The sequence below is a fragment of the Haliaeetus leucocephalus genome, unplaced genomic scaffold (assembly GCF_000737465.1).
Source record: "Haliaeetus leucocephalus isolate CR32 unplaced genomic scaffold, Haliaeetus_leucocephalus-4.0 Scaffold450, whole genome shotgun sequence".
In the NCBI taxonomy this organism is placed as follows: Eukaryota; Metazoa; Chordata; class Aves; order Accipitriformes; family Accipitridae; genus Haliaeetus; species Haliaeetus leucocephalus.
In genome coordinates this window covers 6739850-6753638 of record NW_010972886.1, presented here as the reverse complement: position 1 = coordinate 6753638, position 13789 = coordinate 6739850, and the positions used below count along the sequence as shown (strand labels likewise).

At 36.2% G+C, this 13789-nt stretch overlaps 1 protein-coding gene across 1 annotated transcript in view; it reads left to right on the top strand.

Moving 5' to 3' along the window:
• The window catches only part of LAMA2 (laminin, alpha 2), a 282120-nt gene that overhangs the window by 26236 nt on the left and 242095 nt on the right, over positions 1–13789 (top strand). The window lies entirely within an intron of this gene.

Genomic DNA, 13789 nt, shown 5'->3' with positions numbered 1-13789 from the left:
AATGGCTTATCTCCATAGAAAGAGGTACAAACTTATTCTCTTTTGTTCTTCTACGTGCAAAGCAACATTCACATACAAAATTGTTAATACAATTATTTTTGAGTACTGGATATAGATATGTGTAGTCTGTTTATGTTCACAGGAAATATCCAATGCCAGCTGCAAAAATAGAAAAGAATATCTTTTAATGAAAATACCCTGCTGATACACTTTAAAAAGATGCAAGCTTGCAGTCTCAAATGAGTTACCAGATATGAAATCAGTTGCACATCTAGGAAAAATCATCGCAAATACTTTGTGTTTGTAGTTGTATCATTTGAATGCGTATTTTTCTTGTAAAATCTAGTGGGAGCAGGTAAAGTGATATTAAAAGAAATAGTGCATACCTATGTGCTGTGTTTTCAAAATGTTTCCAACTGGGTGCTTTTTGAGGGGCGAATGGAACATGAGTTAGCAGTTTATCACTAGCAAAGAAATTTTATACAGTTTCTTTGGGAGAACATGCCTGCACTGAAAATATAATGCCAAGTAATTATTCTAATAATTAATTTAATTTACATTGTTCAATTTCTTTGATTATCTAATTCTCTTGCAGACAGATATTGATTCCAGCAGTCTGCTGTCCTCTTGGTTAAATCAGTGTCTCCTTGTGCTCTTCATTGGCTGAGTTAAACAGCAAAAGGCTTTTATTTAGCATGCCAGTATATATCCACGACCGAAACATTGGGTTAAGGCCTGCTGAATTGAGTGGAACTTAATTCCAATCTTACGTGTGCAATTAATAATTTGTAACTTGGCCTGATGTGCTGTAATTGGTGTTCTGTCCTGAGCCTAGTAAATGGCCAGCATCTGATAAACCATTTCTTTAAACGGGAAGAAGACTTTGAAGGGATGAATGCATCTGTTCCATTCCACTTGGAAAAGGGGAATTATTAGATACAGGCATACTATACAAAAGGCATATGAGTTAAGCCACCCTAAGTTAATGTTACCTCACACAGGTAGTTATTAATCTGAGATATGGCCCTGAGAGAGAACATCTTGAAATGAAAAGCCTAAAGCTTAACTTTTATAGTGACTGGAAGACTATCATTCCACATAAATTAATCAGCTTACATTTTTAACAACATTCTTTCCATAAATTAAACACTAGTTTCATCTGTCTGAGTAGCTATAGACTGCATTATGAAATATTTAGCATTAACACAGAGTTAACACAGGTTGATTCTTTTTCATAGTTCATCAAACATGTAACATGAAAAATAATACAATTCATACCAATATCAGATTTACTTGCAATTTTGTTGTAGGTGGTATTTGCCTGGCTCCTGGTCTTTCATGGAACTATATCTGCATGTCATTTATTTTTGTTCCAGGGCAGGACTTCTGTTGTATGTATCAGATATTACAGACATTTTGTAAGACTGACAGAGTTAGGAAATGTACATTAAGTACCTTTGCTTTGCTTCAAAATCCATGAGGTATTTAGACACACCATTCTGGTGTACACTCAGGAAACCTGATGAAGTGAGGAAGGAGCATAGGTTGGCAAGCCAGTTCCAAAGCCAAATCTACATCTACAGTAGCATCTTAAGTTAAAACTTGTCACCTTAGAAAAAGCAAAATATGTTCTTTTCATGTATACTGTCAACAAAGATTTTAGTTAGTGACTTGATTGAATAGAGTATTTCCAGAAATGTTAATGCTAAGCAAAATATTTTGGGCATTTAATAGTGTCACTATCTGCATGAGTAATATTCTCTTGGCCAATCACAGAATTAAAACCAACAACAACTAGAACAACAGCAACAAAAAGACAACAAATAAACAAATACCCCATGTGATTTATCTTCAGGTCAATGTAACTAGCACAAATTTAAGTTCACTCAGTCAAATGTGAATAAACTGTAGACCGAGAATTATTTGCATAAAATAATTTTACTGAGTATTTTCATGAATTAATGGAAACTGCATAAAGACAGCTTCTGAATGAACAAAACTGATAAATTCTCAAATAAGGAAATTTCTCTAAAAGTGTAGACTTGAATGCAGAAAGATTGTTAGCACTCCAGTTTCTGTACTGTCTAAGATCAGTGATACCTGAAAAAATCATAGGGAGACCAGAGTGTCTCTATATCACACTGGCAAAGGTAGACTTTTAGTATTTATGTTTCTGATATGCCATCAAAAAATGTAAATACTAAAGTTTCCCAGAACAGTGTTTCAAAATTCAAAAGCAAGTTCCACTGTCTCAGTGTACGCAAGCCAGAGAAAGAACTGAAAGAGATCAGTTATATTAATGAGTTACTCATTAACTTTTACTTAATTGATGTTTTTTGCTTACATGGTAATTTTTTTTGGCACTATCTGAGAAAGAGTTGTTTACGTAAGGGTTAATAACTGGCGGGATGAGGCTGCTATTTTCGGGTAAAGAAGAATGTCCATTTTGTTACATTTTCATCTTTACTTAAACACCATATCAGAATGGTATTTCTTTTTTTCTTTATTTCCTCAGATGATCATTAGGTTGAGAACTAAAAATTAGTGGGTTACCATAGTGATTTTTGCTTCCTTTCCCTGACACAGGAGCCTCTGTACCTTTTTTATCGAAATCGTTCTTCTACTAGACTACAATGTGTGTCACAGCTTATTTACCTTGATGACTAGGTGGATGTAAGGCTCTGAAGATAAACTTTCAATGTCATAATTTTTTTTTTTTTTGAGATGTACGAAGATTTCTTTTAGTAAATGCTTGTTTGAACTAGCACGTATAGTATTTGTACTTTGATACATGGGAATCTTCCCTCTTGCTTGCAATTGTTTCAAAGCTGGACCCTCTGAAGACTTCAGGTGCATCAGTTGATCACTATAACATGTTAGGAAAATGTATATCTTTTCACAGAAAATTACATGTTTTACCTGACCTGTAGTTTGATAGGAAATAAAATAGGAGGTTACACTTAGAAAAAACATTCTTCAAACATACATAGGTTTAGAGTATTTTGTATAGGCTAGAAAAAAATACTTAGGTCAAAAATAATTGTTTTGTTGTTTCTTTAATATAAACTAATTCTCTGTGCAACCAAAGATTGAAAGTCAAATCCAGTGAAGACAGTGGGAGAAAGGTTTAATTAATCTGATAGGTAAGCACTTGCTTTTTCTAAGAAGTCAAGAATTAAAAAAACTCCTATTCTGGGAAACATTGAGTTTCTCTACAGTGAGGCTTTCTGAAAGTATAAAAACTAAGAGGAAGGGTATGAATTTAATTCCCACCTTGTTAAATCTTAATTGGAATAGCCAGTTGATTCTCTGGTCCATATTAGTGTCACCACACAGAGGAGTTCTGACAGAAAGTTGTTTTTCAAAAATCATAATCATTATTGTTGTGCAGAAGGTATGTAAACAGGAGAAGAAATCCCTCCCTCTTTGTGGGCAGAATCTGTCTCAGAAGATGCTGCCTTGAAGAATATTTCTAAAGTTGAGCAGAGTTTAGGTTACATAGAAATTACAAATGCTGAGCATTATTTGTCAGTTTGGTAGGCATTTTTAATATGAAAAGAATGGATTAAGAGAGCAGAAGCTGAAGCGGCTGTAGATGAGGAATACTTTTCCTTCAAAAGTGTCTGTCTGTGTTAAGTGTGTGGGTGTAGCCAATGGAAAAATCTCTTAGCGGGACACAGAGATAACACTGGTCTCTTTTTCAATCCCAGTTGCCCTTTGCCAGAATTATCAGGTGCAAGGTGTTCTCCTCAAGTTCTTGCTCAGGGTAGTATCGCTATCCAATTTCTACTCCCTGGTTATGTAGTCTGCACTTGCCCTTAACCTTGTTGTAGAGACTAGATGAACAGGCCAACAACATTGAAACCCTTCCTAGATGTTTTTGACTTCTACTCAAGACAGAGATAGGTTAGAGATCTGTCTTATACTGTCTGGCTCTTTCTTCAAGAACACATTCAGCCTACCTTTTTTGTATTCAAGGAAGAAGTGAGTTGAAAATATTAACAATGTCAGTACTAATGTAGAGTTAGGGGTGGGGGGGGTGTGGGAAAGATGAGTTAGACATTCATTTATCCCAATCCTTAATGGAAGTTTTTAAATTTATAATTATTTTTGTTGTATCTCGTACCTCCCGATCACCAAATACATTTGTGCAATTGTGAGCTTTTTGGCTTTCCATCACATTGTTAGTTGTTTTGTTCTATGTCATATTTCATGGAAGAATGAAACTGAGATGTAGATTAGCTGTATCAGGATGCTGTGAACATCACTCCCTGCTAATTGCTGCAATACTAATTTGGTATCATGAGAAGAAATTCGTGAATGTATCTTTGCCACAAATTGTAACTGATGAAGAAAGCCATGTATTTGTAATCATCCTAACGAGGCAATGGAGAGGTGAAATTTCAGGATTCAGTAAATATTCAGGACGTGGTTTAGTGGGCATGGTTAATGGTTGGACTCGATGATCTTGAAGGTCTTTTCCAACCTAAATGATTCTATGATTCTACTGAATCAGAGAAACAATCTCTGATCCTCCTGTGTTGAGATCCTTTTCATATGTTATTTTCAGTTGCTGAGAATGATCTACCTTGACATTTAAAGATCAAAAAATTGAAAGGTATTAGCCTGATATTTGAAGGAAAGTAATCTGATTCTAGAAATGAGAATGCCACCTAATTGCAATATGCCAAGTGTACCAAATTGCCCAAATGGTTGTCTAGACACTTCAGCTCAAACACAGCCCTGGGTGTTGCTTGTTTCTTTCCAGCAAGTGGCATTTGTGAAGCAATCAATGTGACTATCAGATAGTTGATATAACTATATTGATAATGAATATCAGACTGTTATTAAGGAGGTAATATTCTTGCACATTTGTTACTTACACGTTTTTGACTAGCACAGCCCAAATGCACCTTTTAAATGACTAATCAGTGCTAAAGCACTGGGTCATTTACTTCAACAATGTCAACCTACTTTTCAGGATTACATTTACTATGTAGCCTTAACCAAGTTAAAAAAAAAGTTATACCAACAGAGGAATATGCAGTATTTTTGTAATATTGTTTTTTAATAAGTAACGCAGTGCATGAAAATGGATTTAAAAATAACTTAGATATTAGAGCTGTATTATATATCCAACACTTTTTCAGCTCATGCTTTTTCCTCATTCTGATGTGTTTTGCACTTTTCATACTGTTGATGAATCCATATTCCAAATACTTTCCCAGCCTTACCTCAGACCCCTCTGGAGTTCTTGCATTCCTGACATCCTTTGGCAATCAGTTCCATATATCTGGTACCTGTTTTACAAAGAATCACCTCCTTTTGTTTCATTTTACTTGGCTACCACTGGTTTCATTTGATGAACCACAATTCTTGTACTGGAAGTTTTGGTGAGCAGTCAATCTGTAACCACTTTCCTCATGTCACTTATCATTTTATAGATTTCCGTCATATTTTTACTGCAGTCATCTATTTTCCAGGCTGAAGAGTCCTACCCTATTCTGTTGGGTTTTTTATACGGAAGATACTCATTCATTTCATCATCTTCTTGACCTTCTCTGAACTTTTTCCAGTATGTATATGCTCATTTTAAGATGAGGTGACAGTGGTATTCAATGTGTGGGTGAACCATGGATTTATAGTGGTCTAATTATGTTTTCTACTTGTCATTCCCTAAAAGTTTGCTTCCAACTTGCTATTTTGGATTGCTGCTGAGCATTGTTGCTCGTTGAAGTCTAATGTTTTCTCTAGGAAAAAAAAATAACAGTATCACTTAAAAATATGAATAGCTTACCCCTAAGTTCTGTACCACTTCTGCCTTACTGGCTTCCTTTGCAACTTCAGGTGTTAAAATTCCCACTTAGTTTCTTTTTCTTACTGATCTTTTAATCCTTTTTCACCTCTTAATGATGTCTACCTACCAGATTGTATGTACTTCGTCTCTAATTTTTTTAAGATAATTTTTGCTTCAAATTTACTTATTCACCTTGTATAATTCTTCAAAGTTCACTTTTCTCACCTATCCTACATGCCAAAGCAGTGAATGAAGTGCAGGTATTTGAATAGAGGGACAGATAGGAGTATTTTGTGCTGGCTAAACCATTGGAATGGACCGTGTCATACCTCACATGTCTGTATAAATATCATTAGTGTGATTCTACTGCCAGAGTGATGCCAGGTATTAAATTGAACTTCTATATGTCTTCTCTATTTCTTCTGAAAGCATATGGTGCTCATGTAGTATTTGTGCAGGCCTTTACGAGAGTTTGTTAAGACTTCCTCACCATGAAAGCTTAACCATGTTCTGTCTAAGAATTCAGCACAGAGAAAGGTCTTGTCTTTACAGTGGGAGGGGTAGTACTAACAGATCATCTTAGCAAATTTCCTGAGGGGCAATTTCAGACATTGATTCCTGAGCAAGAGAGAATACTAGGCAGTAGATTCAATTGGTGCGGCCTCACCTTGAAAACTGCGTGCAGTTCTGGGCCCCACAATTTAGGAAGGATGTGAAGGTCCTTGAATGTGTCCAGAGGAGGGCAACAAAGCTGGTGAAAGGGCTGGAAGGAATGTCCTATGAGGAGTGGCTGAGGTCTCCGGGTTTGTCTAGTTTGGAGAAAAGAGGCTGAGGGGTGACCTCATTGCTCTCTACAGCTTCCTGAGGAGGGGACGTGGAGGGGGAGTGCTGATCTCTTCTCCTTGGGATCCCCAGATAGGACATGTGGGAATGGTTCACAGCTGCACCAGGGGAAGTTCCGACTGGACATTAGGAAGCATTTCTTTACAGAGAGGGTGGTCAAACACTGGAACAGGCTTCCTAGAGAGGTGGTCGATGCCCCAGGCCTGTCAGTGTTTAAGAGGCATTTGGACAATGCCCTTAATAACATGCTCTAACTTTTGGCCAGCCCTGAATTGGTCAGGCAGTTGGACTAGATGATCATTGTAGGTCCCTTCCAACTGAAAAATAGTCTGTTCTAGTCTATTCTAGTCTAATTCAGCTTCCTCATTTCTTTCCTTTTTTTTTTTTTAAACCATATCTAGTGTTGAATGAATAGTACTTGGCAATATTTCCAGAAAGACATTAACACTAATACACCGTGCTTTGAAGGATTTCTGAGATGACTAAGTGTTTATCAGTAAACTGCATAGTATTATTTCCATGTTCTCAAAGGTAAAAATTAAAGACCAAAAGATTTTGGCAAGAGCTGTCTGTGTGAACAACAGAGCCTAGGGTTCTCTGAGTCCCCATGCTAGCCTTTAACGAGAAAATTCTTCCTGCCTACAGTATGGCCGTAGCCAGCACTAAGGCTGAAGCACAGGGAGGGGAGTTATGGTGGGAATTAAGTAACCTGTCTCCTTCTCCTTCCTTTTCTGCAAATGAGTTTTCCTGTCACTGTTATAGTGGTGAGAATGATACTGCAATGAAGGTGATACTTCAGTGCTGCTCCTTCAAACGTTTAACCTCTTACTCCTCCTGTGATGGTAGCAATGTAAGTGTGAGGTCAAAAAAATAAAATATTGTTTCTGTGGTAATAAAGGCTAGTCTGTATGAGCACATTCATTAGTTTTTATTTTTGTCAGTCAAGTGGAAGTCCAAAGTGTGTACTAAACATGTAAAGAAGAAAAATAAACAGAAACAAGTTCCTTGATAGTAATGTTTCGTTATTTTGTTCATTTGCCCTACTACTTGAATGCTAGTACTCTGCCCCTTTTTAAAAATGTCTCTGTGCTACATATCTCAGCTCATTTTGAACCTCCCCCAACTCCCAGTAATTTGCTGTTTGCTGAGCTAGTCTCAGACCAGTGATGCCAGAAACATTGAACTTGGCTATTTCCCAATGTTTTCTTGCTAGTTTTCTCCCCTTCATGCCATAGTGCTCGTCCTGTTCACTGTAGTCTCATTGGTTCACAGAGAAGAAAGGGAAGAAAAAGAGACTTACAAATAGACTCTTAAGTCCGTTCTCCCCATAGCCAGATTTAATCCTTTTTCACTAGAAGTCTGAGACTGTCACTAGTAAGAGGACAGAGGGTCAGAATTTTCAAAAGTACTCAAAAATGAAATGTATTCAGTTGCAGACTGAAAACTTTGTGATGGCTTTTTTCCTAATAATAAATGATACAGATGCTACAGTGTTTCTAAAAAAATTGCCTAAGAGTTTGCGGATTGCGGTACTGATACTGTCTTTACAATTCCTATTTTTAGATAGATCCTCTCAGCTCCTCACATGCAGTCAGTATCTTGTCTTTGTTGTGAAATCATTTTCTAGAGTCTGAACTGTCAGTTCCCCTTGAGTAACAATGATAAGTTTCTTTTCAATAGCATAAGATGTAGAAAAGGCATCTGTACAGTAAAAAGTAATGCCAATAACATCTCTCTCCATGCCCTTAGCTGCAATCACCCTAGGCATTTCTCATGAGTATGCTATATTTCCATATATTTGATGTGTGTATCTGTGCATTTCTTAGAGTATTTGTGGTTATGGCATATGTTGTCTTGTACCAGTGTTTTGTTGATAAATTGTCATTGCAAAATATGGATGATACAAAAAACTAGGTAACAATCTATTCTTAATGGATGAAACCGTTCAGAAATTTAAGCTGGTTCTACTTCCAGCATCACAGTTTAGACAAAGACTTTACACAGAGACTAATGAATGCAGTCTGAGTCAGAAATTCCAAAATAGGGTTCTGTGAACAACTTTTTTCAGCTTGATGTCTGATCAGGGAGAGTAACAATTTTAAATTATTCCGATTTTTTTTCAAAACCATGAAGGGGAAATTTTTATTTTGACTGACATGAGTTGTTCAATGTGATGTAAAATGAAAATATTTTATTTGGTCATTTTAATTTTTTTAAAAAATGCAAAGACAATGAAAACAAATTTCACAAAACTGTGAATGGAGGACATGTGCCAGTCTTCTGCCTAGAAAGCAAAAGAAAGCTTCAGCTGGTAGAGATATTATCAGATACAGTCCTTGCATCCAAGAACATGTCCTGCTTCCCGGGTTTTTAGCGTACTCTTAGTCAGGCTATCTAGGCAGGTGGCATAGCTTCGTTTTGTAAAAAATAATGAATCAGCTTTTCTCTGGACTGAAATCCAACTGTCCCATCAGCTTAGGATGATTCTAATCTTCTTGCTTTTCTGTCAGATGCACAGTTAGTACTTTGTAGTGATTAGTAATGGGGACAGCCAACAGGATTGTTAGATAAATGGTGCCTCTTACTGAAGATCTTTCCACTGAAGTCAATAACCTTTGGATCAGGTCTTCTGTGAAGACTGTTTATCTCATTTAATTCAGTGTTCCACCACTTCAGTGGTTAAACAGTCACTGCTTACCACCCCGGATTACATCATACTTTGTTCTCCCTATTGGTCTTGGTTTATATTTTGTTTGCTTCCCCTCCCGCTCCCACCTTCTGGCTATAGCAGCTTCAGGAAGTCTTATGCTCAAACCATGGTTTTGGATATCATCTTTTTGTGTATGATTGGTCTCTGTGAAATGACTGTGATAACTTCTACTTAGGAGTCTCCTTCTCAGAGTCTTTTGAAAGCATATCGTAGCCTAAGAAGTTACTCGTGTCTACCAAGAAGGGATAGAATATTGATTTTCTTCAAGAATTTTGGTGCATAAGCTTGCAGCTGGTCCAAAATTTCTGGTTAGAACAACCATGAAAGAAGCAGTTTACAAAAATATTTGAGGTTTGGACAAAGATCTAGGTCTAGTTCATTTTGTTGCTTTTTGGTTTTTGGCTTTTTTTAATTTGACTTAGTAAAACTAAACTTGAGTAGCTAATCTGAGGAAAAAAAAAAAGGACATTTAACAAATGACTGCCAAATAAATGGTTAGATATTGTATATATTCCATGTACACAATGCTATATTGCCTCACTAATATAAAATTATTAATATTTCCTGGCTTCCTAATAGACATTCATAGACATGTAAAAGGAAAAAACCTAAAAGTAAGCATTTGACATATGTGCTCAATATCACAGGAGAATTTTGAAAACATCTAGAATTTAATTGAAGGCAACTTTAAACAATTTTATTATGCATGATGAGAATAGTCTTCACAATAAATTATTCAAATCTTGTACAACTAATCTTGCAAGTCAGTAATTTTATAATTGCATTATAGCGATATTCACTGTTAATTTTTGCCTGAGAAAAGGAAAACTTACAGTAATATTTTTAAGTTGATAGTTCATACTGAACTTGAGTTTCTGATGTTTAATATTATAGAAAAAAGAGTGGATATAAAATGTATAATGTACTTCTAAATCATGCACCAAAGAGGAAACAACTGTGGAAAACTATGTATAAGTAGTATAGCAGTCTCCCATTATTGTAAAAACAAGAGGAAGGATATTTACTGGTACATCTGTGTGGGCTAAGTTGGAATGAAGGTTTCTTTTGTGTAGTTAGTCAGACAGTCCACTTTTCTATCTTGGCATGTCTTCTGTCCCTGAGCAGAAACTCATGTTGTAATTTCTACCATTTCTGAAAAAAAAAGAAAAGCTGATTAATCATATGAATCATAAGACTTAAAAAGTCATAAGGTTGCAATATACAAAGTAAGTACTATACAGAGGAGTCTTTCAGTTTGAAATTGAAGAGTCAAATTGATTAATGATCTCCCTTTTTTCTTTAAGCATCCATCTTTTATTGATCACAATGCTTACTGAAAAGAGATGGGTATTGCATATCTTTATATAGATCTGTGGTAGTTTTTCCAAATCGTAATAGGAGGACTCATGCCTGTAAATGTAGTTTATAACTCAACATACTCTTTTAGTGTTGTGAAAGGAAATGGTACGCTTAAGTCTTGGTATTTACTTGTCCCAAGTAAACCTGACCCAAACCTGTCTTCTTGTTGGGTCTGGTAGCTGATTTTTGGACAGTGGTAGATTTCATTCCAGCAGTGCAACAAGAACACCGAGTACTTGGTAACTTGGTGAGGTTTTTTTTTCTCTTATGCTTGATTAGGGGAACTGAAGATCCCCAGTGGGTCATTGTTTTGGGCGTGGGGGAACAGATACTTGAAGACCTTACCCACACAACTGAAATAATACCTAATAGAAAATTTTGCTTAAATGAAATACTACTTGTAAACACTTTCCACTAAGAGGTAAAACCACAAACATTTATTTACTTTCGCTATCTATCTACTGCATTTTGTGTAAGGTTATTGTTCTGAGATGAGAAAATTACAACACAACTTTCTAAGGGTTTTTTTTTGTCTTTTTTTTTTTTGTCTTTTTTTTTTTTTTTTTTTAAGTAGTTGTTAACAGTAATGGATAATTACTGGGAGAAAGAATAGCTTAATTCTTGTTTTTAATGAGTCTGGTGGCCAAAGGCATAGAAGGGTTTACAGACTTGGCAGGGATGATGAGCAGCTGAGAGATGCAGAGATGAGAGAGGAAAAAGCAGTAAAGGTTACAAGGTAATTCAAAACCGGCGGCTGGGAGAAATCTAGTGAGTGCCTAGTTCAAGATGAATCATACTTTCATGTTTAAATAATAAAACTCTGTATTGTCAAAAAATGAATAATTTTTTTAGAGGTAGAATTTGTTAAAATCCAGGTGGGCTACATGGAGGAGTAATTTTGATCCATAAAATCTCACTGAAACAGGGACATACAAATAGGTCAGCCTGAGGCCAAACGTAGTTCTGCTTTCATGTCAGTGCAAAGGAATTTTATGTAAAAGAAAATCAAAACCAAACAGCATAGTTTACCTGGAGTTTTCAGTTTAAATGGTAAGTGTCACAGAAAATCAATAGAAGGAAAGTTAGTCAATGAGACATTGTAATACCAGTGGAGAAATTCTTTGATTGAGGTCTAGACTCTAGAACACATGAATGAAGAAAGCATAGAGCCAAGTTGTGTAAATAAACAAATTGTATCAGCAAATAGCACTGTGTTTGAGAAAATTGATATTTCATGCCTAAGTAAGGGTAGAAAAAGTTAGGACTGATGTACTACTTAATCAAGGTGGTAAAACTAACTAAGGAGGCTGTGAAGGCAAAAATGAAGGCAAAAATAAACACCAGAGTGAAAAAGTAAATTACAGTTAGCTTCCCATAGGCTGTCTGACTGTCATGATGGAGTAGAGGCTGATTTTTGAGTGCCCTTAAATGTTCTTCCAAGAAGCAGTCTAATTGGAGAACTTAGAATAAGGGAAGCAACTCAATGTTGTGAGAAGAGTGCAAGACAGACTAGTTCAAAATACTGTTATTTAAAGACTTTTCTATAAAGTGGCAATAATATTCTCACTATTTGATGTGCTCCTAAGAAAATTTGGAATGACAATCAAAAGGCTAAAGCTATCTCTAAAGGTGGAAATATATTTTTATATGTTTTCTTCTTAAATATGTAGGAGCTTATGCATGCTACTTAGAACAAATTTTGAAGTATCCAAAAAGGTAGCAGGATAAAATACCTGAATCTGTAATAGACGTTAGAAACCAAAAGACATCACATAAAAACATCTTGTCCCAGTAGGGGAAGTAGGAATTTTGCATATTAACATAAAATCACAGTAAGGCAAAAGAAAGAGCAAGAACCAAAATACTGCCCTTCCACACAAAGAACATGACCGCACTGAAGGCCTAAGAAACTTTGAGAAGCTTTTTCAAGCACATCAGAATAATAAAGCTGATAGGCAACGGAGATAAAATAGGAGTGCCAAGGATGGTGAGTCCATAGCAGGTGAATTCTGTGGCTTGAGCTCCCTACGGAGGGACAGAAAGAAGTAGCTACAGTAGAGCTTTTCTTTGTTTCAGAAGTTGGAGGAACTTTTTAAAGAACAGTTTAAAAGCCCTGGCAAACTTGCTCCCCAGCTTCTATTGCTGAGCACTATGTCATATGGTATGGAATATCCCTTTGGTCAGTTGGGGTCAGCTGTCCCAGCTGTGCACCCTCCAAACCCTTTGTGCACCCCCAGCTGACTCGCTGGGGGGAGCAGCGTGAGAAGCAGAAAAGGCCTTGATGCTGTGCAATGCTGCTCAGCAGTAGCTAAAACATCCCTGTGTTATCAACACTGTTATCACCACAGATCCAAAACAATAGCCCCACACAAGATACTATGAAGAAAATTAAATCTATCCCAGCCAAAACCAGTACACTACTTCAGTATACATGTCATATTATTTTATATCATGTATCGTAAGTGAAATCTGAAAATCCCAAACAGTTGAGAGTTTGACAAAACCCTGCCAAATTTAGTTTTTATAGCCAAAGTAAGCACTACTATTTTTATAACTTTACAATTAATGATAGGAGCAAAGAACAAAAACATTGCTTTTATCCACATGATTCTTTAATCTCCTGTGTTTTACAGAAGATTTATTATACCATTCCTGGGCTGTTCATTCTGTGCTACTTAGAAATGGATTTTTTTCCCCTGACTTTTCTTATATTAGCCCCTGTAAATTATCTCCAAGTCTGAAAAGATAAGGTTCAGAGTGGAAGAGGGATCAAAGTTTCTTGTATTCTGCAGCTGAGTGTCCTATTTATTTGTTCTTTTTAAACATTATAAATGGTTTTAAAGGCATTGAATGCTTACCATTCAAAGGGATCCCATCTGGTTTTCAAAAGCATTCATCAGTGTGTGTTCCAAATGATATGACACAGGTTTTGCTAGAACTTAGACTCCAACACTGTACAGTAATTGTAATGGGCTTTTCCACATATGGGTCTGCAATGCAAAAAAACCCAAAAGTTTTGTTGACATTTCCCCAATTCAAAACTCTTCAGAGTTGTAGTTCAAAACAAGAATGCTGCAGTA